We start from the raw sequence: 25,001 nt of genomic DNA, 5'->3' as shown, positions 1-25,001 counted from the left end.
TTGACAACATCCATCCAAAAAAATAACAATGTGTCATTAACAATTTTCAAAACATGTATAAAATAGCAACATAATACTAATAAAATCAGTATTATTTTTAATCAAAACAAGTAAAATTCAAATATGATTAACAAATCAAAATATTTCATGAATATCGTTATTCTACGATAAATTAACAACATACATAAATCAAACTCATCGTATGATTACAAAATCAAAATGTCTCATTGATATAGGGTAAATTCACAACACCCATCTAAACATAACAATGTCATTCTACACAATAATTTCTTCATAAAAAACAATGCATGTGCATGCCTAGCTACCACCACCAAGATCATCCTCATGATCATCTTGACCATCCTCATTACTCTGATCCACATCATCACCAACACCGCAACTATCATCATCATCTCCTCCTTCACCACCATCATCCTCATCCTCATCCTCATCATCTCCTGATATATGTTGAACATAATTTGGATCATCGTCTTGGCAATCATTACCTATAGCATTCTGACAAAAAAAATCAATATTACATGTTAGTATTAATTACATAACAGAACGCATGTTTTTGTTATACAATGTTAACCATAAAATGAGGTAAGATATAATATCTAATAGTACTAAGAAATAAAATGAAAATATGGTTTAAAAGTATATTGGAAATCCAACTAAGATTACATACCATACAGTCCATCCAAACAACAAATTCAAATGGAAGATGAAGATCTTATTCAATTTCTGTATTCAGTTTCATGTGGCAAGAACAAGATTCTTCTAAAGGAACCTAGCACTGCAACAATATCTACAAGTGACAATTTTGAATTCAATCCTCTCTTTTCGCACAAGTTGAAAAATATTAAGATTCCACTTACAGATATGAATGCAAATGAGAGGAACAGAGTGATCGAAAATGTAAAAGAAGACAAACATTTCTAAAAAGATTCAAGAATAGTTCTCATCATGAAGGCTAGAAAAATCTTACCTCAGCAACAACTATTGAGCGAGTGTGTTGAACAGCTCCAAAGCACATTCAAGCCCGAACTTAAAGCAATAAAATCCAAAATTTAGGACTTGATCTCAAAGGAGTACCTGGAATGTGACAATGAAAACAGTAATTTATTGAGATATATAGCCTAATATTGCTGATTGAGATGCAAGTTGAAAACAAATCTGTAATGCAACTTATGGTTAATTTTGTTTTATTTTAGAGAAATAAAACATATCACAGATTGGATTTTCCATGTGAGTTCGATTGACTAACATAGAAATACTCTGTTTTGCGATAGAGGATAGAAATACATAAACTAACCGTGGCAATTCATTGCCAAAATTGTCAACTCCCCCTGATTCAGTCACTAATGGAGACTGCAGAGCATTTTCAAATGGTGTGCCAGTAACAACCTTATCATTATCTTATGTAAGCTCACGATTTGTCAATGGCGTACTACATTTTGGTCCAAATAATGTGTACAAGCAAGGAGATATATCATGGCCCTCAGTATGTCCAAGAGTCTTCAGTGGTGTGTCGAAGGATTCCATCCTCTGTTCCAGTGTAGGTGATGACATATTCTGTGAAACAAATTGTTTACTTATCTCTTGAAAGGAAAAAATGAAAAAATGTCACACATACAATGCACCAACTGTGTACTATGTTCCTTAAGATGAATCTGATAAAGAAGATGGAAAAATATGAAGTTCATACATAATTTAGCTTACCTTTTCAGAATCCATCGCTGTTGTTTCATTTTCTTTCTGTAGATTCTATAACTTCCATAAACTAAGTTGTCCCACCAACCCAACACAACTCTCCTTTAATGAACTGTGCATAGCCTCATCATTTCCTATGGATTGCCTTGGCCTGTAAACAGAAATGGTATCTATGGTTTTCTTTGTGCTTCCATTAAGTTTTCAATTCATCGGCCTTCTGGAAGGTGTAGCATAGAATGACTCTGGAAGTTGTCCTTGTAAGTCCAATTGCAAAGTTTGCAATCTATTGCTCAAAGTCGGTATTCTGTCTACAATTTGGTTCTTTTTGAATCCCCTTTACTAGGAACATTCATATCAGCCAAAATAGTAGAACCTTCAGCTACTTCTCCAGATTCTATAGGATTTTCTGTAAGGAGATTACTTTCAAAATGCTCTATCCCTTCCAAAACCATAGCATCCTTCTCCATGACAGACACGTAGTCTCCGAGTAGGACATGCAGTGACGAATATTTAGTCTCTGATGTCACATCATTTTATATAAGCTCAAGCTTTTTCACTGGGGTATCATATTCTAGTCCCTCAACATGTTCAAGCCTCTTCAATGGCTTATCCAGGGAAAGTTGTTGTTTGCACACACCTTGTCTTCTAGAAGAGATTCATTCATACTTAAACAAGGGGATATATTGTAACTTTTTCTAAGTTTTGAATTTTTGGATCGAATACTAGAGTCTAGGCCAAATAAGGTGCTTAAACAGGTTGATATATTATATCCCGGCGTAACCTCATGGATCCTCAATGGAGTATCCAGTTGGGAAGGTTCCTACTTGCTCACCACAATCTGTATATTTTCTCCAACTTCGAAATTTTGGTTCTCTCCAGCTTCCTGGCCATTGTTTCCCTCAATTTTGGCAGGGTCAATGAATCCCTCATGTTTTCTGTTGTTGTCCATATCAAACAATTTTTCTCTAATTGGACCTGCAGCAGTTATGCCATCAACAATAAAAATGCTTTCCTGGCATGCTCCCTTCATGGATTTGAATAAAGATCAGTAGCAGGAGTTACAGGTGGTCCAGGTTCAGGAGTAGTAGCACCAGTAGCAGCATCATAGGGAGTCTCTTAGCTAAGTTGTTGATAGAGTAGATCTAGATCTAGTGGTTGATGAAGCTGTTGATTACCATCATCATGTTGAGCTTGATGACCTATAAGCAGTTGCTATTTTAGTTCCATTACCCGGAGCATACCTGAAAGTTAGAGAGCCAAAGCATCCATCTACTGACATTTGGGTCAATACCTGGGATAGCCAAAACCTGCTGAGTTCTTATTTGTTGGGAAGGGATTGAAGCTAGCTTTTGGGTGAGAATACGAAGCCTATGGTGGGCACTGCTCTGCTGCTCCCTCTGGTTCATCTACATGACATGCTGGTTACTGTATCGATCAGAGAGAAAAATGTGTCTCATTCTAATAGAGAAATAGGTTGATCGTGAAGATCAAAATAGAAGTTTCGGGTGAGGTATAAGTGGAGAGGATCCTTGATGTGTTCTTTTAGGAGCTCGAGTAATAGGTTATGAGAAACTTGGTCGAAACAGCTAGAATATCTGCATGCACTAATTGCTGAACCCCGCTCCATCGTTGAACGTCTAACGTCTAATAAGAAAGAAAGAGTGATTGATATTGACAAAAGATAGGAAGGTTTAGTTGTCAGGATAGAGAATCTCAAAAGGTGGTAAACCCTACTACTAATAGCAGTATGAGTAATTACAGCAATTGCCTATATGCATTCACTAAAAAGAAATAATGCTTTGCTTGCTCAATCGACTAGTAATAATCCACATCTTACACTTTTGAAAGCTTTCATGTAGTCAAACACACATCCATTGACCACCAACCGTCGAAACATGTATCGTATTATGAACGAATTACTAGATCCCCTCCATAAGTCATATGCAATTATGTTATAACCAACCTAATGAATGCAGAAACGATACAGAATGCTGTGGAATGTGTCTCACTCTTTCTTAGACCCGCGGGTCACGAAGAAAGAATTATAGATCTTATTCATAGCAAGTAGGTGTATACTATGCATCCATGGATGGAAAGACAAATTGCACCGGTGAGACCAGGTGATGCCTTAGAAATTTTTGCATACCTCCCACCCAATCCAATTTGTTCAGTTTCTCGTCGAAAGTAGCATAGATCACAAGAAAACGTCGGTCACTGAGAACATCAAAATGACTATTGACCCACCCACCCCAATCCCCGAACGAAGTCGCTTGTCCGCATCTTGAAAGGATATCTGACTGTCAAAATGGATGTACTAGGACCCTGACCAGCTTGTGCTTGCCTGAAACCCCCAACTCCAATGGTTTTTCAGACTGGTTATGATTTGAGGCGTTGTGGGGGCCAAATATGAGGCGTTGTGGGGGCCAAATATGATTATGTGGCTAGAATTATAGCTTATAGAGTAGCTTTATGGTATGGTCAATATTTTGAGACACTAATGGTGGTGACCATTGAGAGGGATAGATCTATAAAGATCTTAGAGGCTAGATCAGTGTGAAAGAGGAAGAGAGCCAACAAGTACCATGGATAGTTAGTAGGTTTCATATCTATAGTCTCTTTATTACAGGATGGTATAACATTACTAATCAGTGAGGCACATAGACCAGTGTACGTGTTTCCACCAAGAAAGCTCATAACACAAAGACTAATCGCCCGGTTGGATTCTTCCCTGCACCTGCTTTGGCTGGATCGAATCCCTATATCGGGAGTAGTGCCAGCGGGGAGGTGGGCCGGCATCTAGCTAGTCCAAATCATCCATCCAGGCACATCAATCTCAATTCTATGTTTGAAGTGACAGGCAGGCCCCTGACTTATAAAGGGTTCATTCATGCGCTCGTTCTCGCTTATTGATCGGATTACCTTATGGATGCTCGACACCTTGATGAGGTCTGACCTAGATCGGATGCCCAGCTGTATCGGATGGGCGGCGAGATGAGGGATGTTTCTGCTCAAGCATTGATTGACTAAGCCAGTTTTTTCCTACAGGATTCCAATCGGGGCCAACAGGATAGATAGATTGGGCTGATTCCATCCATAGGTTCAGATTAGTGCGTCGCCCTACTTACTATTATTAGGCAACCCCTATTCTTATTTGAGCTCTTCCAACCTTTTCACAATGGCAAGCAATTACCGAATCCACAATGGCTGGCAAGAGCGCCCCCAGCTTATTCCTATAGCTATGGCCAGATCTTCTAATCACCTGGGAAAGCCGAACAAAAGAAAGTGAGGGGCCCTACCGCTCCAGGAGCAATCAGCCAGCACACCGGTGCTCCACCTACTGGCCAAATTAGATATAAAAGGAGGACGTTAATACCAGTTCCCCATTCATCCCGGAATTCAGATCTTTTGACCGGGAATAAGAATCTCGCTTGACCAATCTTGCACATAAAGACTCGTTACGTAACGTATCCTCTCTCTTGCGACCGAAAGGAGCTAAGGAACCAGTAACTAAGATGGGTGGGGTTCATGAAAGCAGTAAAAGGAGCTAAAGAGGGATCTCCTAGTGTCCAAACAGGACTAACTGCTTAAAGACTGGGATCTGCTAATGACAGATTGCTCACCCGGGGTCTCAGGATCAGCATGAAAATATTGATACCATATTCCACAGAAGTGAGATCTTGAAACCATCCAGCATTCTCTCCCAAGTTCCCAGCATCTGGGAGTTGAAGGTTGGTATTTCAAGTCCTTCAATTTCATACCTCCGCTGAGTGGATTATCTAAAACGAGGTTTCGATAAAGGCAGGCAAAAAAGAAAATCAGAGTGTTTTTTGTATTCGGTAGCATCTGAAGTTCTGGTCTCCAACAAGCTAATCACTCCCACTAGAAAGCCATAATGAAATTTCCATATGTGATCTGTATGTTTCTACACTCAACATCTGCATTGCACTCCTTATAAACCATCTCCTAAAACCACTGTATCAATGCATACTAAGCTCACCAGAAATCTTTCTAATAATGACCATAGCTCCTGTAGGGATGGTATCGCCATAATGCATGCCACAGCAGTAACACACTAAAGCCTACTAAAAGAGAAAGCTTGGATTGTGGTGTGACTCCCTAGCATATGTGTTATACAATAATCCACCTCTAGCCCTCTAAGTAGCTCTATAATGTATCTTACAAATAGCATGCACTTTCAGAACCTAGTCAAAGAGCCCCCAACTCCAATGGTTTTTCAGACTGGTTATGATTTGAAACCCTGCTTCGTCTGAAACCCCAAGTGTAGAAGATAGTTTTGATTTTGAAATGCTAATAGTATTGACAGTGGATGTCAACAATATCACTGACTGCCAGAACAATCTGCCCATGCATATGCTCTTCCTTGATTATGATATTGAAGATAGGCAAAGGAAATTATACCAATGAGATAGATCTATGCTTCAGAGAATGAAGATCAATGGATACTCCTGGACTTATTATGGAGACTGAAGACACAGCAAAAGTATGACATTCCTTAGAAGTGAAGTCAGATGATCTTTGGTATCATAGAGATTTGTTCCTTTCACTTCTTCATAGGCACCTTACTAGCTAGTGCCAGTGAGAAGTATCAGTGAGTTCTGAGGGAGCAACATATCTTTTCTTACTATGCCAACTATATGCCCTAGACTTGAATCTAAACGGCGAATTGTCAACAATGGTGTCTTGTCACTTAGTTTTGATTTTGAAATGCTAATAGTATAGACAGTGGATGTCAACAATATCACTGACTGCCAGAACAATCTGCCCATGCATATGCTCTTCCTTGATTATGATATTGAAGATAGGCAAAGGAAATTATACCAATGAGATAGATCAATGCTTCAGAGAATGAAGATCAGTGGATACTCCTGGACTTATTATGGAGATTGAAGACACAGCAAAAGTATGACATTCCTTAGAAGTGAAGTCAGATGATCTTTGGTATCATAGAGATTTGTTCCTTTCACTTCTTCATAGGCACCTTACTAGCTAGTGCCAGTGAGAAGTATCAGTGAGTTCTGAGGGAGAAACATATATAAGATGATACCATTTTATGCTATTGGTTAGATTACATATATTTTGAGTATCGATTCCATATTGACTATGCATCAGTGCCAAAATATGTCGCAGAGAAGCAATGCAGATTGATGCCATTCAGTCAAACTGACTTTGTTGTAGAGGAACGTGTCAGTCGACCTGTGTGTTAATGTTATACATAATGCAGAGGAACAAAGTCTTATACATCGTGAGCCATATGAACTGTGTAGAGCCAAGAGCCATCGGTAATAGATTTGGCAGTAACAACATACCAAGTAGCTCTGCTATTGCTATTCAATGAAGCTACGAAGCTGAGCTGTGTAGAAATTAAATCTCAACTAAATTTGGAAGATGAAGATCTTATTTGACTTCTGTATTTAGTTTCATGTGGCAAGAACAAGATTCTTCTAAAGGAACCTAGCACTACAACAATATCTACAAGTGATAATTTTGAATTCAATCCTCCCTTTTCGAACAAGTTGAAAAAAAATTAAGATTCCACTTACAGATATGAATGCAAATGAGATGAATAGAGTGATTGAAAATGTAAAAGAAGATAGACATTTCTAAATAGATTCAACAATAGTTCTCATCATGAAGGCTAGAAAAATCTTACCTCAGCAACAACTATTGAGTGAGTGTGTTGAACAGCTCCAAAGCACATTCAAGCCCGAACTTAAAGCAATAAAATCCAGAATTCAGGACTTGATCTCAAAGGAGTACCTGGAACGTGACAATGAAAATAGTAATTTATTGAGATATATAGCCTAATATCGCTGATTGAGATGCAAGTCGAAAACAAATCTGTAATGCAACTTATGGTTAATTTTGTTTTATTTTAGAGAAATAAAACATATCACAGATTGGATTTTCCATGTGAGTTCGACTGACTAACATAGAAATACTCTGTTTTGCAATAGAGGATGAAGAAGTTTTCCAGGTCAGCTAATCAGTCACCCAGTTCTACCTTAAAGAGGAGGGACTTAGATAATGCACGGTTTTTGTGCCACAACTCATCAGAGGAGAGAACACTGCTCGACTCATGCTACTGTTCCTTAAATTTTGTTTTATGTTTCAGACAGGGAGTTCCATCCCTTCGTCTACAAGGAAATAACATAAAGTGGCGATGGATCGATATACAAGTTAAAATTATTTGGATCTAAAGGAGTGGTGGTTTTATCCACTACTCCAGCTAGTGCCTAAAAAATATAAAATTTGGGTTTGGTGGTTGTGAAATCCATTGTCACTGAAGGTAGGTATAGCCTAATTTTGGTGTCCACCAGAAACCTATCAATTACTTTGGCTATACCCTCTTTACCCTTCCTTTCATTACACCAATCTTACAAATAGCATGCACTTTCAGAACCTAGTCAAAGAGCCCCCAACTCCAATGGTTTTTCAGACTGGTTATGATTTGAAACCCTGCTTCGTCTGAAACCCCAAGTGTAGAAGATAGTTTTGATTTTGAAATGCTAATAGTATTGACAGTGGATGTCAACAATATCACTGACTGCCAGAACAATCTGCCCATGCATATGCTCTTCCTTGATTATGATATTGAAGATAGGAAAAGGAAATTATACCAATGAGATAGATCAATGCTTCAGAGAATGAAGATCGGTGGATACTCCTGGACTTATTATGGAGATTGAAGACACAACAAAAGTCTGACATTCTTTAGAAGTGAAGTCAGATGATCTTTGGTATCATAGAGATTTGTTCCTTTCACTTCTTGATAGTCACCTTACTAGCTAGTGTCAGTGAGAAGTATTAGTGAGTTCTGAGGGAGCAACATATCTTTTCTTACTATGCCAACTATATGCCGTAGACTTGAATCTAAACAGCGAATTGTCAACAATGGTGTCTTGTAACTTAAAAAAAAACTCAACAGTGCCTTGTGGATCTTAAATTCAACAAGTTTATTTATGCTGGTCTCTGTAAGATTACAGTCTTCATTAGGGGTTCTTTCCATGGTCATATAAGATGATGCCATTTGATGCTGTTGGTTAGATTACATATAAACATCGAATTCTCAACAATGGTGTCTTGTCACTTAAAAAATACTCAACGGTGCCTTATGGATCTTAAACTCAACATGTTTATTTATGCTGGTCTCTGTAAGATTACAGTCTTCATTAGGAGTTATTTCCATGGTCATATAAGATGATTCCATTTTGACGCTATTGGTTAGATTACATATATATGGAGTATCGATTCCATATTAACTATGCATCAATGCCAAAATATGTCGCAGAGAAGCAATGCAGATTGATGCCATTCAGTCAAACTGACTTTGTTGTAGAGGAACGTGTCAGTCGACCTATGTGTTAATGTTATACATAATGCAGAGGAACAAAGTCTTATACATCGTGAGCCATATGAACTGTGTAGAGCCAAGAGCCATCAGTAATAGATTTGGCAGTAACAACATACCAAGCAGCTCTGCTATTGCTGTTCAATGAAGCTACGAAGCTGAGCTGTGTAGAAATTAAATCTCAACTAAATTTGGAAGATGAAGATCTTATTTGACTTCTGTATTTAGTTTCATGTGGCAAGAACAAGATTCTTCTAAAGGAGGAACAAAGTCTTATACATCAACCTTGTGTTAGTCAACCTGTGTGTTAATTTTATACATAATGCAGAGGAACAAAGTCTTATACATCGTGAGCCATATGAACTGTGTAGAGCCAAAGACACATCTATATATATACAGAGGATAGTGAGACACATATGTGCAGTGAAGCCTACTATGTCGCAAAGGAACAATGTCTCTATGTCAATGTGATCATTGATGAATGGATGAACAGTGTACAATGTAGTATACAAGAGATGGGAGACTGTAACTGAGAGCAATAACAAGGTCCCTTAAGAACAATAAAGATTTAGAGCGAGAGACTTCCTGTGGCAAGAGTCATGTAAAAAAACCTACAAACTTTGTAACCAGTCATTACATCAGAGGGAACAACACATCAGTACTATCATTACTAGGACAATCCATCTTTTATCTGGAACAAAATCATACATATCTTGATGAGAGAACACATTCTTGCAGTCTACAAAATCGATTGAAATGTCTGCTTCTGTTTCAAGAATAGAATCAGTTATACCTGAACAAGGGAACATATCCCACTGCCTCCCTGACCCATGCACTTTCCTTCTCTCCTACCATCAATAGCTTCAATAACTTCAATCTAACGATGATCTGGTATTGCTGGCCCTTTTTCGTTCCCATCGCGTCCTTTTCTGTTTTTGGTAATCCTCCCAAGTCCCCTCCTTCCACCTTTTTTCCTATTCCAAATCAGGGTTTTCCCAGAGCGAATGTTCTATGGTCAGCATATTGAAGATGGAGGAGATCCATAGGTTCCAGCGTTGGCCCTTTTTCGTTCCCACCGCGTTTTTTCTGGTTATCCTCCCAATTCCCCTCCTTCCGCCTTTTTTCCTATTCGAAATCGAGGTTTTCTGGAGCGAATCGGAGTTTCCTGCCGCGAATGATCTACGAAGTTTTCTGGAGCGAATCGGGGTTTTCGTGTGCGAATGATCTATGATCAGCACATCAAACATGGGAGTGAGATCCATAGGTTCCAGCACTGGCTTTTTTTTCATTCCCATCGCCTCTTTTTCGGGTTATCCTCCCAATTCCCCTCCTTCCGCTTTCTTTCCTATTCGAAATCGGGGTTTTCTAGAGCGGATCGGGGTTTTCTGGAGTGAACGGTTTGGTCAGCCCATTGAACATGGAAATGAGGGGCGGATCGGGGTTTTCTGGAGTGAACGGTCTGGTCAGGCCATTGAACATGGAAATGAGGGGCGGATCGGGGTTTTCTGGAGTGAACGGTCTGGTCAGCCCATTGAACATGGAAATGAGGGCCATAGGTTCCAGTGTAGTTAGGGCAAGCCAAAAAACAAAAGTCATTGTTATTGCCATCTATTGAAATTACAATAATATGTGATAAATACATAAATAAATATATATATATATATATATATATATTCATTATCTCCAAATAACAATTACACATGAAATAAATAAATCAAATAATTAAATAAAAAAAAAATATATATATATATATATATATATATATTCATCATCTCTAATTTTTTTTTTAAAGAACTATTAACTTAACAACTAATTTTAAAATTCTTTTATATTTATTTTTTAAAGAACTATTAACTTAACAACTAATTTTATAATTCTTTTTATATTTATATATATACATATAATATATTTATATATATACATATAATATAATATATATATATTTATAATTAGTTAGTTATACTTCTATAACTAGTTAATTATATGTTTTTTCTAATATTTATATTTTCTATGTATTTATTAAATAGTTAATACTTTTAGCTATCTATTAACTCAACAACCAATTAAATTAAAATTACTTTATACATATAATTTATATATTTATTTAAAGGTAAGGTCCCTTATTAAAACTAACTTCCATTTAATTTATTAAATAATTATTTTATTTTATTTTTATTTTTTTATTTTTATCTTGGTCCCAAGTCAAATTTAACTGTTGATCTAGTTAGCTGTTGGAGGCTCTGCTCAAACTATTTAACATGCAAAGTTGGATCTGATTCTTCAACTTGTCCTGATGATGAACCACACTGGTTGGTTCGAAACGCCTAAACAAATGATATATCTTGTGATTTACGCAGGAAAATTTTCTCGTAAACTACACATTAAGAAAGTTTGTGCACTCCTATATGGATAAACATGCTTATTATCTTTCATGAGTTTCATCAAATATTTAACATATTATTCATCAACTTTATTTAGATATTCATCATCTCCAATTAACAAATATACATTAAGCAAGTTCATGCACTCTTATATCGATAACATGCTTATTATTTTTCATGAGTTTCATTAAAGATTTAACATATTATTCATCAACTTTGGATTTGGCGAGGATGAATTCTAGTATATTACCAAGTGTGTGTTTTTCAATTGTAGTTCTTACTTTCATGATTAATTTGGTTGTAATTTTTACTTCCACAATTAATTTAGTCTAAGTTCTCTAGGTAGTCATTAATGATCTATTCAGTGCTATGTGGGGGTTTTACTTTTCAACAAATATGAGTAATATTAATTTCTTGCAAGAACATATGAACATTGACAAGGAAGCATTGGAAGACATAGATGCAGATGATAACATAAATGAAGACTTCTAGATAATTTACAGGGTATGTCATTCATGTTTAAATAAGGACAATTATTATGTCCCATTTTGAAATGATTCATTGTTATTTGGTTGTAATAGTCATTTAATTACCATGTTTAGAACTCATAATCTAAATTGGTGTTTTGAATATTCTTATAGGTATACTCATTACTTGATGCAATTAATGTCATTAAAATGTATGTTAGTTAATATGGTTTGTTGGTTGGAAATAACAAGCTCAGTTAGTTAGATAAGAGTTACTATGGTTAGTTTCATCTATTAGTTGAAAATGGTTAGAAATAATATGAAGTTATGACTGAGACAAAATGAAAATAATTTATGTGTGTATAAATTGTCACATATTGTGAATATAGACAAATATAGCTTAACACACAAATATAACTTGTTAAGTTGAATTTATGGAATTAATTAACACAAATATATTAAACTACACTACAATAAAAATTCGAATTATTAAGGATATTTGGATGGGTAATGAAGGTGATTCAAGTTTTCTACTGAGTTTATTCATTTTTGTGATCAATAATAACTTTCCCACACGCAGGTAATATTTTCCCCATATAGGGAATCCCTAATGGCATAGGGTCCCTATCATTGTATTGTTGTCATCGTTATCATCATTTAATCATCATCCTCATTGCCATTGTCATCGTCATCATATTCACCATCGCCACCACTATCATAGGTCATTTTTGATGACGATTATCATCATATCTTCCTTGGTTTCTAATATATATATGTATATGATGATGATGAGAAAAAAAAAATTATTGGTCATAAAAGGTTACCATACTAGACTATCTTTAAAGGTAGATCAAATTATTTTTTTGCACACTTCCAAAACATATGGTTTCTATTCCAAGGTAGATCTTGAACACATTGATGAATGCAACTTTGTCTTCGCCATCATCTTCATTTTCATCATTGTCAATATTATTGACATTGTCATCAATTGTTCATAATTGTCAATGCCATAAGGAATATCATCAATGCAGAAAATATGATGAGTGTTGGAAAAGGGATGCAAAAGCGAACATAGAAATGGGGGCAACAATAGAAGTAAAATTGGATGAAAAGTGGATACAACATAAGTAGATGCACAACAACATGAAAAACCTGACACAAAAGTGGATGCAAAAGTAGATGCAGTTGTCAATGCAAACTTGGATGCAAACATGAAGGCAAAAGTGGAAGCAAACATGGGTCCAATGGTAGGTGTAAAACTTGGCACAAATTGTGGTGAAACAAATGCGGATGCAACAACGGAAACAAAAGTATATGCAAAAATGGATGAAACAAAAGTGGATGCAATAGGGGATGCAAACGTGGAAGCAAATGTGGTTGCAATGGTAGGCGCAAGATATGGTGCAACAAAAGTGGATGTAACAATAGACAAAAAATATGCAAAATAAGATGCAAAAATGGATGTAAAAGTGGAAGAAAACATTGATGCAACAGGCAAAACAAAATTGGATGCAAAAAATGGATATAATGTAAGTAGATGCAAAAGTAGATACAAAACGAGATGCAAAACCCAATGCATAAACCTGACATAAAAGTGGATGCAAAAATAGATGCAATATTTGATGCAAAAGAGGATGTGAACATGGATGCAAAATTGGAAGCAAATGTGGATACAACAGTGAGTGCAAAACATGGTGCAAATTGTGGCATAACAAAAGTGGATGTAATGATAGATGCAAAAAAAGAATCAAAGTATGATGCAAATGAAGATGTAAAAAGGGATGCAAAAAGTGAAATTTAAAATGGGTGCAACAGTGGATGCAAAATTGTGTGCAAAAGTGGATGCAAAACAAGACACAAAACCCGATGCAAATCCCGGTCCAAAATTGGATACAAAAAGGGATGCAAAAATAGATGTAGTAGTTGATGAAAACCTAGACGCAAATGAGGATGCAAACGTGGATGAAAAATTATAATCAAAAGTGGGTGCAAAAGGAGGTGCCAAACTAGGCGCTAATTGTGGCACAAAAATATTAGATGCAATAGTGGGTACAATAATAGATGCAAAAGAGGATGTAAATATGGATGCCAAACAAGAGGGAAAAGTGGATGCAACAAAAGTAGATGCAAAATTTTATGCAAAACTAGACACAAAACACGATGTAAAACTTGGCGCAAAAGGGATGCACAAATGGATGAAAAAATGGATGCAAAAAATGATTTAAAAAAGGATGCAAAAAAGGATGCAAAAGTCAATGCAAAAGTTGATGCAAGTGTAGGTGCAAAAAGTGGATGCAAATGAGGATGCAAAAGTATGTCAAACAAAATTAGGTGCCAAACTTGATGCAAAACCTGGTGTAAAGGATGACACAAAACTTGGCATAAAATTTGGTGCAAAACGTGGTGCAAAACCTATTGCAATACCTGGTGCTAAACTTGGTGTAAGATTTGGTGCAAAACTTGATGCAAATTTTGTGTCAAGTTTTGCACCATATTTGATAAATGGATGCAAATAGCACCAAAAATGGGCTCTAGATGCAAAAAAAGAAGTAAAAAGGGACGCTAATCGCTGGTTTTGTTGTAGTGATTGCCACCACGCCCCAAGAACGCCCCCAACGTGTAGATGATGACTATTATGGTTATGTACCTATTGAGGAAGAGGTTTTAGAACTGCAGAAGCATGGCTCGCCATCCTGAGTGGGTGTTCCAACTCTTCCTGGTCTACTCCTCCTTTGTTCTTTTGGCTTTGTTCTATGCTATTAGATATGTCTTGATTTTACCATAAGCCTCTGTGTCACATGCTCAACACTTGGTTATCAGGCACCAACCAACTCTTTTGGACAATTTTTGTTATGCTTTTATGTCACACCCTTTGTGCACTCATGAGAAAATGTCATGTTGAGGTTCTATGAGTTGAAAGCCACTACGATGTAATTATTCTAAATTTTTTGTAATATAAAGTTCTTTTACTTAAAAAAAAAGAAACTTTAATTCCTATAAATATATAGTATAAATCTAAAATCATTTTAATAAAATAGTACCATGTCACATCCACTAAGAATGAAATTCCTTATATTTGATGTTGTACTTCTTACAAGACATTGTATTTACAAGTGTGTTAATTGTCATTCTTATTTTTTTTCAAGTCATAGCCTATTTGTTCTTTTTAGACGGGTTTCTAGGATATTTTCTAGTCTAATTTGTTCAGAAACTAGTAAAGATTTCTTGGAATCACAAGTTTGAGTTGTAAACTCTCCACAATTTGAGTGCCTCAGAGGTTTTTAGTGTGTTCAATCCATATATGCAATCAAAAACCCATTTTAAACAATAAAAAATAAAATGTGGCTAAAAAATATTTATCAAGTTATGGCTAAAAACTCCAAAATATAACATATCTAAACTGCACACCTTTTCTTATATATATATATATATATAAATAGATATATATATAATTTTTTTTTTTTAAGAATAATACTTAAAATAAATTGATGGTAATTGTTTTGAACCCTTAATTAGAAAGAGACTTTGAAAGAGACATTAGATGATGCATACTTTGTAACTGTTAGAAAATTATATATTACAGAGCAATGGAACACATAGAATATTGCATAAATATAAACACAGAAAACGCATAAAACCAAAGAGACACAGACATACGTGGTTCACCTAGTTTAGGCTACGTCCACCCCGAACAGCCAGTCCTTCCTTTCTATTATCCAGCAAACTGAAGAGATACAACCTATAACAAATCCGCTGTAACTCCCTCTTCGCTCTCAATCTCCTCTCTCTTCCTCACTCAGAATACAAATGTATATAGACGCAATACAATTCCCTCATATATAGTGAGGGGTTGCCTTCTAGGGAAAAAAACCCTAAATTAAACATAACTTCTACTGTCAGATCTCTGCCTAATCAACGGCCCAGATTGACCAAAAATTACTATACTTTTACAAGGCAAATTTACATCTATTCTTAGCTTCGGGGGCGCTGCCCCTGAAACCCCCTGCCGGGGGGGGGGGGCTCCCAAAAGGTCGCAGCTGGCCCCCCTGGACCCCCCCTGCAGTGAATATTTTATGAGCGGCGTTGCCGCCCCATTTCGAGCTGGGGTCCAATGCGGCAATACCTTTGAATACAGATGATAATTAGGCTCCACACCCAATAGTAACCAATATAGAATTGTAATTTATAACTGCTTGGTAGCTATCCTCTAAATTAATATAAAATGTAAATATATAATTATAAAATTTATATTTATAAAAGAAAAATATTATTTTTAAATTTATTTAATTAGTTGATGTTATTATTATTACGATGTAATAAATAATTCCATTTATTATGCAATTTAATTTCAGTCCTTATAAAATCAAGTATATTAGATCTATATTGGTTTATTTTACAATGTTTGAATTAAAGAAATTGTTTAAAAATATTTAAAAAATTTAATTTTAAAATAAAATAAATATAATAGTATAATGAGTTTTTAGTGGGGCAGTGTAATTGGTTATGACTGTGAAAATGAAGTGTTATGTGTAAGGAGGTTTAATGTTCAAATTCTCTCAATTCACTTGTGCTTGTGCAAGGGGTATATGTAGGCACCTAGAGGTTATAGTGGTAGTGGTTGGAATTGACCTGTGTCACACTAGTATGAGACTAGCCCAGTTGCTAATTCCTCTAGATACAAAAAAAATAATAGAATAATTATATAGTGTCCAAAAGGGTTAGATTCAATGATGAATAGTGAGGAGTTTTTTTATCATTAGGTAGTGTTCATTTCTCATGAGGCTCTAAACTTGGAGTTATGGGGCACCTCGAGGTAACGGTTGACTATGTGTGACAACCCCTAGTTAATATTCCCTCATTGTAAATATTTGTAATTATTTAAAAAGGCTGAGAGAAAGGAACACATATTCCAGTAGCTTGAGGAAGGATATTGCTTCAGGAAATGGCTGATTTAAATGTATCAACCATGGCTTGGCCAAGAAGTTTAATGGGTTGATTATGTAAGAGAAAAAAAAAAAAAAACCAGGCCCATTTTTCTTTTATCTCTAACTGCAAGTAACAAAGGACAAAAATTAAATAATGGGAATGGGTTGCATTGTCCAATGCAATTCGACTACGTGGAGCCTTGGAAAAAGACATAAAGTTGGTCTATTTGAAAAAAAACACGAAAACAAGTTGGGAAGAATGGAACTCATTGAGCAATTACACAGTGGAAGAATGGAACAATGGTGAACACAGGGAAAAGTTCCTCTAAGGGTTGGAGGTGTAATAGGAGAAATCCAAGCCATCAATAAGTAAGAGCTCATGGCCATTAGATGACCCTGGGAATTTTTCCCCAAAGGTTTGATACCCCGAAGGTTTCGAAGGGAGGCCAAGCTAGAAAACTTGGGATCAAATCCCCGGGATGATGTGGTAGTGGGACCAGTATTAATTCTCAAAGAAAGACTATGGAAAACATCAAAGTTCCCATAAGATGAGAATTATGCAATTTGCAAGGGGCTTAGAGCTTCAGTGGAACCCACAATCATGTGGCACATGACGTCAATGGCATGATAGAGGATGGCATCACCCATACGCTTAGGATAGGTGACAACACCTCGAACCTCAAACCCTAGAGAGTCTTTATGGAGGGCATGGTATAATGCTTGAGAATTAAGTTTCAGGGTGACATGGCATGCAAACTCAGTTAATGGGGGTCAAGTGTTGTGTGGCATGAAGGAATGCATGGCCTGGGTGCATTATATTTCAAGGAGGGGTCCAGGTGAACACAAAGACATCCACGTAGCCTCGTAAGTCCATCCCTAGCAATTTCAACAAGGGGTTTCTTTGGAACCCACTGGGATTTTATTCTCAAGGTGACGTGGCCATGGAGGGCCAACACCTGCACACTTTGTTTAAGTCACATATATGTTATAGGTTGGTCCATGTGGACCGTATAAATGGGATCAATTTGTGACCTAGTATGAGCGGATCGACAACTACCACATGGTATGACATAGAGTATGAGTTGGACAACCACATGGCAGGTTAAGATGATGTGGCACCATCCGATAGGCTAGATTTTAAATGGCCATATCTTTTTATCTGAGTGTCAAAATAGAGCAAATTATATATTGTTGGAAGGGTCTTGATGGGACAGACATAATGATGTTATCCATTTTTAAGCTCTAAGTTAGTTGTAAAAGATCGGAAATTTTTGACCCCATTTCCAAAAAGGGGCATTGGAGGTCAGGTCAACATAGTAATTGCCTCCTTCTACCTCTAGTAGGGGCCGAGGATAGTAGGGGGTATGTTACACTATGTGATTACACCCAAAAAAATATACTAGCACAACCACATTAATGTGGTTGATATACGCACCAATAGATGTCATTTTCCACTGGATGTCATTTGTTATTTGATAATTTGCATGGTAATTTTATAATTAACAACAACAATGATAATAATCTATATTAAGGTCACACCCAAGCTAGACACCGAATTAGGGTATGAGACCCAGTTGTTTGTGTGACAAAGGACCTTCCTCCACATAGCGATTTGATTGCTAAAGTCCACGAAGGTTTACATACTCTTCCCCCTTCTAGTTATGAACCTATGATCTCTTAAAAGGAAACAAGTTCTCTTAACTACTAAGGCCACTCAAACTGTAAATGTGAAAAGGTAAACATGGATTTATAGATGCAAGGTAATTAATATTTGAAATTTCATCTTTTGATGTAGAGGGGATGACTAGAATATGCTAGCATCCTTCATTTATCAGCATAAGATAGATATTTGGATTAAAAGAAACATTAATCTGCCAATGTTCAATAGAGGGGACAATTAGCAACATAATTAAATGGTTTCATAATTAGTGCACATATAAGTGGATCAAAACCCACCACATGCCATTCAAATTTAAGGAAGCTCAAAGGGGTTGGATCTATTGATGGAATGTGAGGGGTTTTTCCCCATTGGATAAGATTCATTTCCCACGAGGACTTAAATTTAGAGCCATGGGATACCTCAAGGTAGTGGTTAAATGTGTGGTTGCACCCAAAGAAATTATATTAAATGGTCTCATGGCCCATGCATGCATAAATGGATCAAAGCCCATCCCTGTGCTTTTCAAATTAAAAGTAAATTATAATAACCCAAGTCGTTGGGTTAACAACGATAATGCCATGCACCTTGATTCATATCTTGATTATAATTTCTCAATATTATTTGTAAGCACTTATATCAAATCACAAAATTATAGTAACAATAATATGTTATAATCCCTTGCAACATGGATAAGCATATTTTTAATTAGAAATTCCTCATAATATTAATTGAAAAAAAAAAACTAGAGAATAATCATAAATAATAATAAATCTATTTTCCAAGTCATGGCCAAGTCAAACACCAAATTGTTGTATGAGATCCCTTGTTTGTAAGAAAAGAGACCTACCTCCACACAACACTTTAGTTGATAAATTTTATGGATATCTACATACTCTACCCTTTTGGATTTATACCTATAATCTTTTATAAGAAAAAACATATTTTTAAACATTAAACGCACTCAAATTATACGTATTCAATAAATCAAATTAAATAATTAAACACTTTAAACTTCATTTAAAAAAATAAAATTGAAATTCTACATTAAATATCTCCACACATAGTTACGGTGATAGGCGTTTCCTTTGCTCGCTTTGGGCACATAGTTACGGTGATAGGCGTTTCCTTTGCTCGCTTTGGGTGAGCAAACATTGTTCACCCAGCCAATCAAAATGCTTAGATTTTGCCCTCCTTAGATTTTGCCCTCCTGGAAAATGTTTTCCCTTCATCTTTCCATCTGTCAAACTATCAAATTACGTTTTTGCACCATTTATTTCTCCTGTAGAATGGCAAGGAAAACTGTCAAACTACATTTCTGCACCATTTATTTCTCCTACAGAATGGCAAGGTGGGGTTTCAGTATAGTAGGCCGACCAGAGTGAATATGTTTGAACGAACACCTGCAACTTAGAACCTTGACGAGCATTCCCTGCAGCTTCGTATCAACAACCATCCCCTGAAATTAATGTTTCCTGCACCTTGTGCACCTTGCACCTTGTATCTTGATTAGCATTCTGTGAAATGAATGTTGCTTAGCAGACGTTTGGGGCACAAGTACTAAATTTCAAGAAATATTGGTGAAATTTGAAGTCGAGACCTGCGGTTTGCTATAAATTGCATGCCATCCCAACATGGAGGGTTCTTACAGAAATTTATGTAATTTTCTTGCAGAATACATGCATCTCTATCACACCAGCATGGAGCTATGTGTCTCTATCACACCAACATGGAGCTATCACACCAGCGTGGAGGCAAAGAAGGTACAAGAAAAGTCTTATCACACGCAATCTCAACATGGAGAGAAAGAAACTCTTACAATGTAATCCGCTGCAGCTTGCAAATATTTTATCACCCAGTTAGTTGATAGGGAGAAGATCTGTAGTGTTTGAGTTCAAGTTTCATAGCATCCTTTGAACTACTTGCTTTCTTTATTTTTGAAAACAAGAGGTGCCTTCTGTCTATTTCAATGCAGATCTTTCTGTTGCTCTATTTAGATTCACCTTTCTGTTTCTCTATTTCGATTCACCTTTCTATTGCTCTGTTTCAATTCACCCTACTGGATTAAAATTAGAAATACACAACAAAGAGCATGGCTAAGAATTTTCTCTCTCCAAAGAAGAGCACAACATTCTTCAGAGCCCATCTTCTTAAAAGAGTTAAAAATGTCGAGAACCAATTTCTGAAGCTTTGACTGCAGATGTGTAAATCCCTCTAAATTTGCATTTTATTCCTGGGTACATATTGCATGGACACAATATGTAACAACAAGTTGGTGATGCACACGATCCAGGAAAAAAAAATTGTCATTAGGAGTATAATCTTCATCTAGCACATCTCTCAAAAGTAAGATGGCATCTGACAGACAATCCATGCATCTGCCTGAACCTGCAACACCACTTAGTGTAGCTATCTTCATCTACTCCAAGAGAACTCTTGATCTCTCTAATGATAATTCCTTGGTAACATACACGTCATCCAATAACAATTCCACAATTCCTTTACGCATAAACCTTGAAAGTTCAGTTCTATTTTAGAATAAGCGAGGAGCTCCTCTTCTAGGATTCATCCATTTGTTTGAGAAGGGTGTCTGTTTCTTCATCAGGACTGACATTATCTTCCATCATAAGTTCTCATATTCTGGAAGGAACTTTATCAACACGAAGATATGTGCGAAGCAAAGAGTTGTAAACTTCTGTGCTCACAAATTTAACCCCTCTCAGAGTCTTCAAAAATTCCTCTGCACTTTTAACATTACCTAGCTTGCAATTATTTTGTCCAACTGACAGAGATCTTGTCATTGCCTCCATAGCCTTGTGAACTTGTTCACTTTGTATATAGGCCTCGACAAGGCTTTCCCAGGTAATGGCATTTGGTTTGCCTCCATTCTTCATAATATGTTGAAGGAAGACTTCTGCTTTTTGCAAATACCCTTGTCTGGTATAAGCACGCAGACTATGAGCAGAGACTTCTACTACTCTTCCATCCATGTAAATGCACTCTGTTGTTCGTCACTACTGCGATTCTTTTCATCCATAATCGATGAAATTTGTTTGCACTTAGTCACCCCTCCTCTTTTACCTTCAACAGAAATGTTTCTGAGTAGCAAAGGAATGAAAAGTCGAGAGAGTGTAAAAGGTCATTGATTGTGTGTTTCAGTGGCGATTTGCATGCATCCCACATTGATGACATCAATCAAACTGAAATTCATATTGTGTCATGGTACTGGATGTCATGTTTGTTGTTACATAGACAACTAACACGTATATATGAAAACACTTGGAAGCAATTGCTCGACTTCATTTACAACCACTTAAGTCTAATATGTGTCACATATACAATTTTTATTTCGCTCTTCCTTATATAAAAGGAACACATATATGCTTCTTTTTAGTTCTTTTATCCTTCGATTATGATCTTTCCAACTTTTTTAGAAGCCTTGCACAATCGTGGAGAAATCTGTCTTCAAAGGCCTTCAAGGATTCAATAGATATTACATAAGAGATTGGAACATGGCACTTCCCTCTGTAGTATTTGTTTTGACTTCCTCTGTTTCTTTCAATTTTTCTAGCATGTTTTATAAGTACATATCAAAATGTTTTTCTAGTTCCCAGACTTTCAACAATTATGACTTGCCAAAAAACAACAACAATAATAATAATCTTTTTAAGGTCACAACCAAGCTAGACACCAAATTAGTGTATTTGACCTCGATGTTTGTGTGGAAAAGGACCTGCCTCTGCATAGCGATTTGATTGCTAAGGTCCACAGAGATTTACATACTCTACCCCCCTCTCGTTTTGAATCTGTAATCTCTTAAGAGGAAACACATGTTCTTAACCACTAAGGCCACTCAAACTGTAAATGTGAAAAGGTCAACATGGATTAATTAATGCAAGGTAATTAATATTTGAAATTTCATCTATTGATGTAGAGGGGATGACGAGAATATGCTAGCATCTTTCATTTATGACCATAAGATAGATATTTGGATTAAAAGAAACATTAATATGCCAACATTCAATAGAGGGGACCATTAGTAGCGTAATTAAATGGTTTCATGAGTAGTGCACATATAAGTGGATCAAAACCCACCCCATGTCATTTAAATTGAAGGACGCTCAAAGGGGTTGGATCTATTGATGGAAAGTAAGCGGGTTTTCCCCATTGGGTAAGATTCATTTCCCATTAGGACTTAAGTTTAGAGCCATGGGGTACCTCAAGGTAGTGGTTAAATGTGTAGTTGCACCCAAAGAAATTATATTAAATGGTCTCATGGCCCATGCATGCATAAATAGATCAAAGCCCATCCATGTGCTTTTTAAATTAAAAATACATTAATAATAACCCAATTAATTGGGTTAACGATAATAATGTCTTGCTTCCTATCTTGATTATAATTTCTCAAATATTACTTGCAAGCACTTAAATGAAATCACAAAATTATAATAACAATAATATGCTGTAATCCCTTACAACATGGATAAGCATATTTTTAGTTACTGTAATCCCTTACAACATGGATAAGCATATTTTTAGTTACCAATTCCTCATAATATTAATTGAAAAATAAAACTACACAATAATAAATCTATTTTTCAAATCATACTCAACCCAAACACCAAATTAAAATTAGTATATAAAATGCTAGTGGTGATTCACAAAATTAAACTAGGTAGGAGGCTGGGTGTCCTTTCTCTTGCGAACTTTTTGGCATGGGCTACTAAGATATGATCACACGTAGCACATTTGTCATTTGGAATAATATGATGTGACTAGGTTGTCGTTAAAATATTTATGTTTCATAATGACGTAAGATTAAATGTATATGTCCAGTTGTCCTCAAAATATCTATGTTTGATAATTACATATTTTCAATTTTTTATTAGTTTTCACAGTAGGTGAAGTATTATTATTTGTTTTATGTATCTGTTTGAATTTTTTGGTTTTTTAAAATTAAATTTGATAGGTTGGGGTATAATTTTGTATTATTTAAATTATATTATATTTTGAATATAGAAATAAATTTAATGTTATTAAAAAGAATAGACACATTTCCATGATATAGTTTCTAATAGTTTAAAAATATAATTTTAATAATTTATAGTTGAAAATAAGATAAATTATAAAAATTTATTTGAGAGTGTTAAAAAAATCAAATATTTATATTAGTTATTATTATTTTTTTATTTTATAATTTGTTTATTTTTTGGGTAATTATTTGATATTAAAGATTATTATAATTAGTTATTGATATTAAATATGGGTTGATTTATTATTATCATTCAAGAAAAATCATAAATTTGAAAATAAACTACTGGTTATTTATAAAAAATTAATTTTTATTTTTATCAATTATTTTAGAATTTTGAATAGTTAATTTATTTTTTTATATATAAAAAAATAAATTCTTATAAATAAAAATAATCTTTCTTCAAACATATATAAAAAATTCAATCTCAAACATATTTCTAATTCATAAAATAAGGGCCTATTTTATTGTTTTGTTTCGTGTTAAAAGAAAGTTTGAAAATAAATAAATTTGACCTGTTAGTAAATCGTTTTTTAAGATCGGGTTAAGGAGAATAAAAATGGCATATTTTTTATTTTATTTTTTCCATATTAAATGAACTTTTGAAAATAAATAAATTTGATTTTTTTACTTTTGAAAATAAATAAATTTGATTTTTTTTGAAGGAGTTAAGAAGAATAAAGTTTTATTTTAATTTATTTTATATTTTAAAATTTAACAAGTGTCAAATATAGGTAAATTGGAGTCTGACTGCATATAACTTATAGTGTAAAACACATTTCACATGTAAGTTGCATAAAGTAATATGAGTGAAACATAGAGGCTAATGAAGTTGTCGAGTCTGAATCTACACAGACAGTTCACCATGTGCACACCCAGGAAGGAAAACTTTCCAGTTTTTGAAGTTTAAAAATTCAATTTAATATGTAGTTATTGGAGTAGTTCTCATGAATATTAAGTTACTAAAAGGTTAAACAAAGTCAAATAGATTTGTTTATATACATATAACTTTATGTAAAAAAAATTAGAAAAATATTAAAGTTAACCAGCAAAATTTCATAAACACAAAATTTTATAACTTTTTAAATAACATTGAAAATTTTATATAATTAAATAAATTCTATAGAAACTTAATTTTAAATAAACCAATATTGAAATAATAAAGTTAAAATTGGATTGAAAATGTGGTTATTGGAGTAGATTCTAATGAATATTAACTTACTCAATAGAGTCAAATATAATTTTTTACTTACATCTAATTTTATGTAAATCATTAGCAAAATATTAAGATTTACAAGCAAGATTTTATATACACAATCTTTTATAAATTTTTAAATGACATTCAAAATTTTATATAGTTAAATATTTTTTATAGAAACTTAATTTTATATAAACCATTATTGAAATAATAAAGCTAAAGATAAACTAAATGGAATGAAACTTAACTTTATATAAAC

Source organism: Pinus tabuliformis, chromosome 4_2, assembly GCF_031772625.1.
Source record: "Pinus tabuliformis cultivar Carrire ecotype Pingquan chromosome 4_2, CPIR1, whole genome shotgun sequence".
Taxonomy (NCBI): Eukaryota; Viridiplantae; Streptophyta; class Pinopsida; order Pinales; family Pinaceae; genus Pinus; species Pinus tabuliformis.
This window is presented reverse-complemented; position numbering follows the sequence as displayed.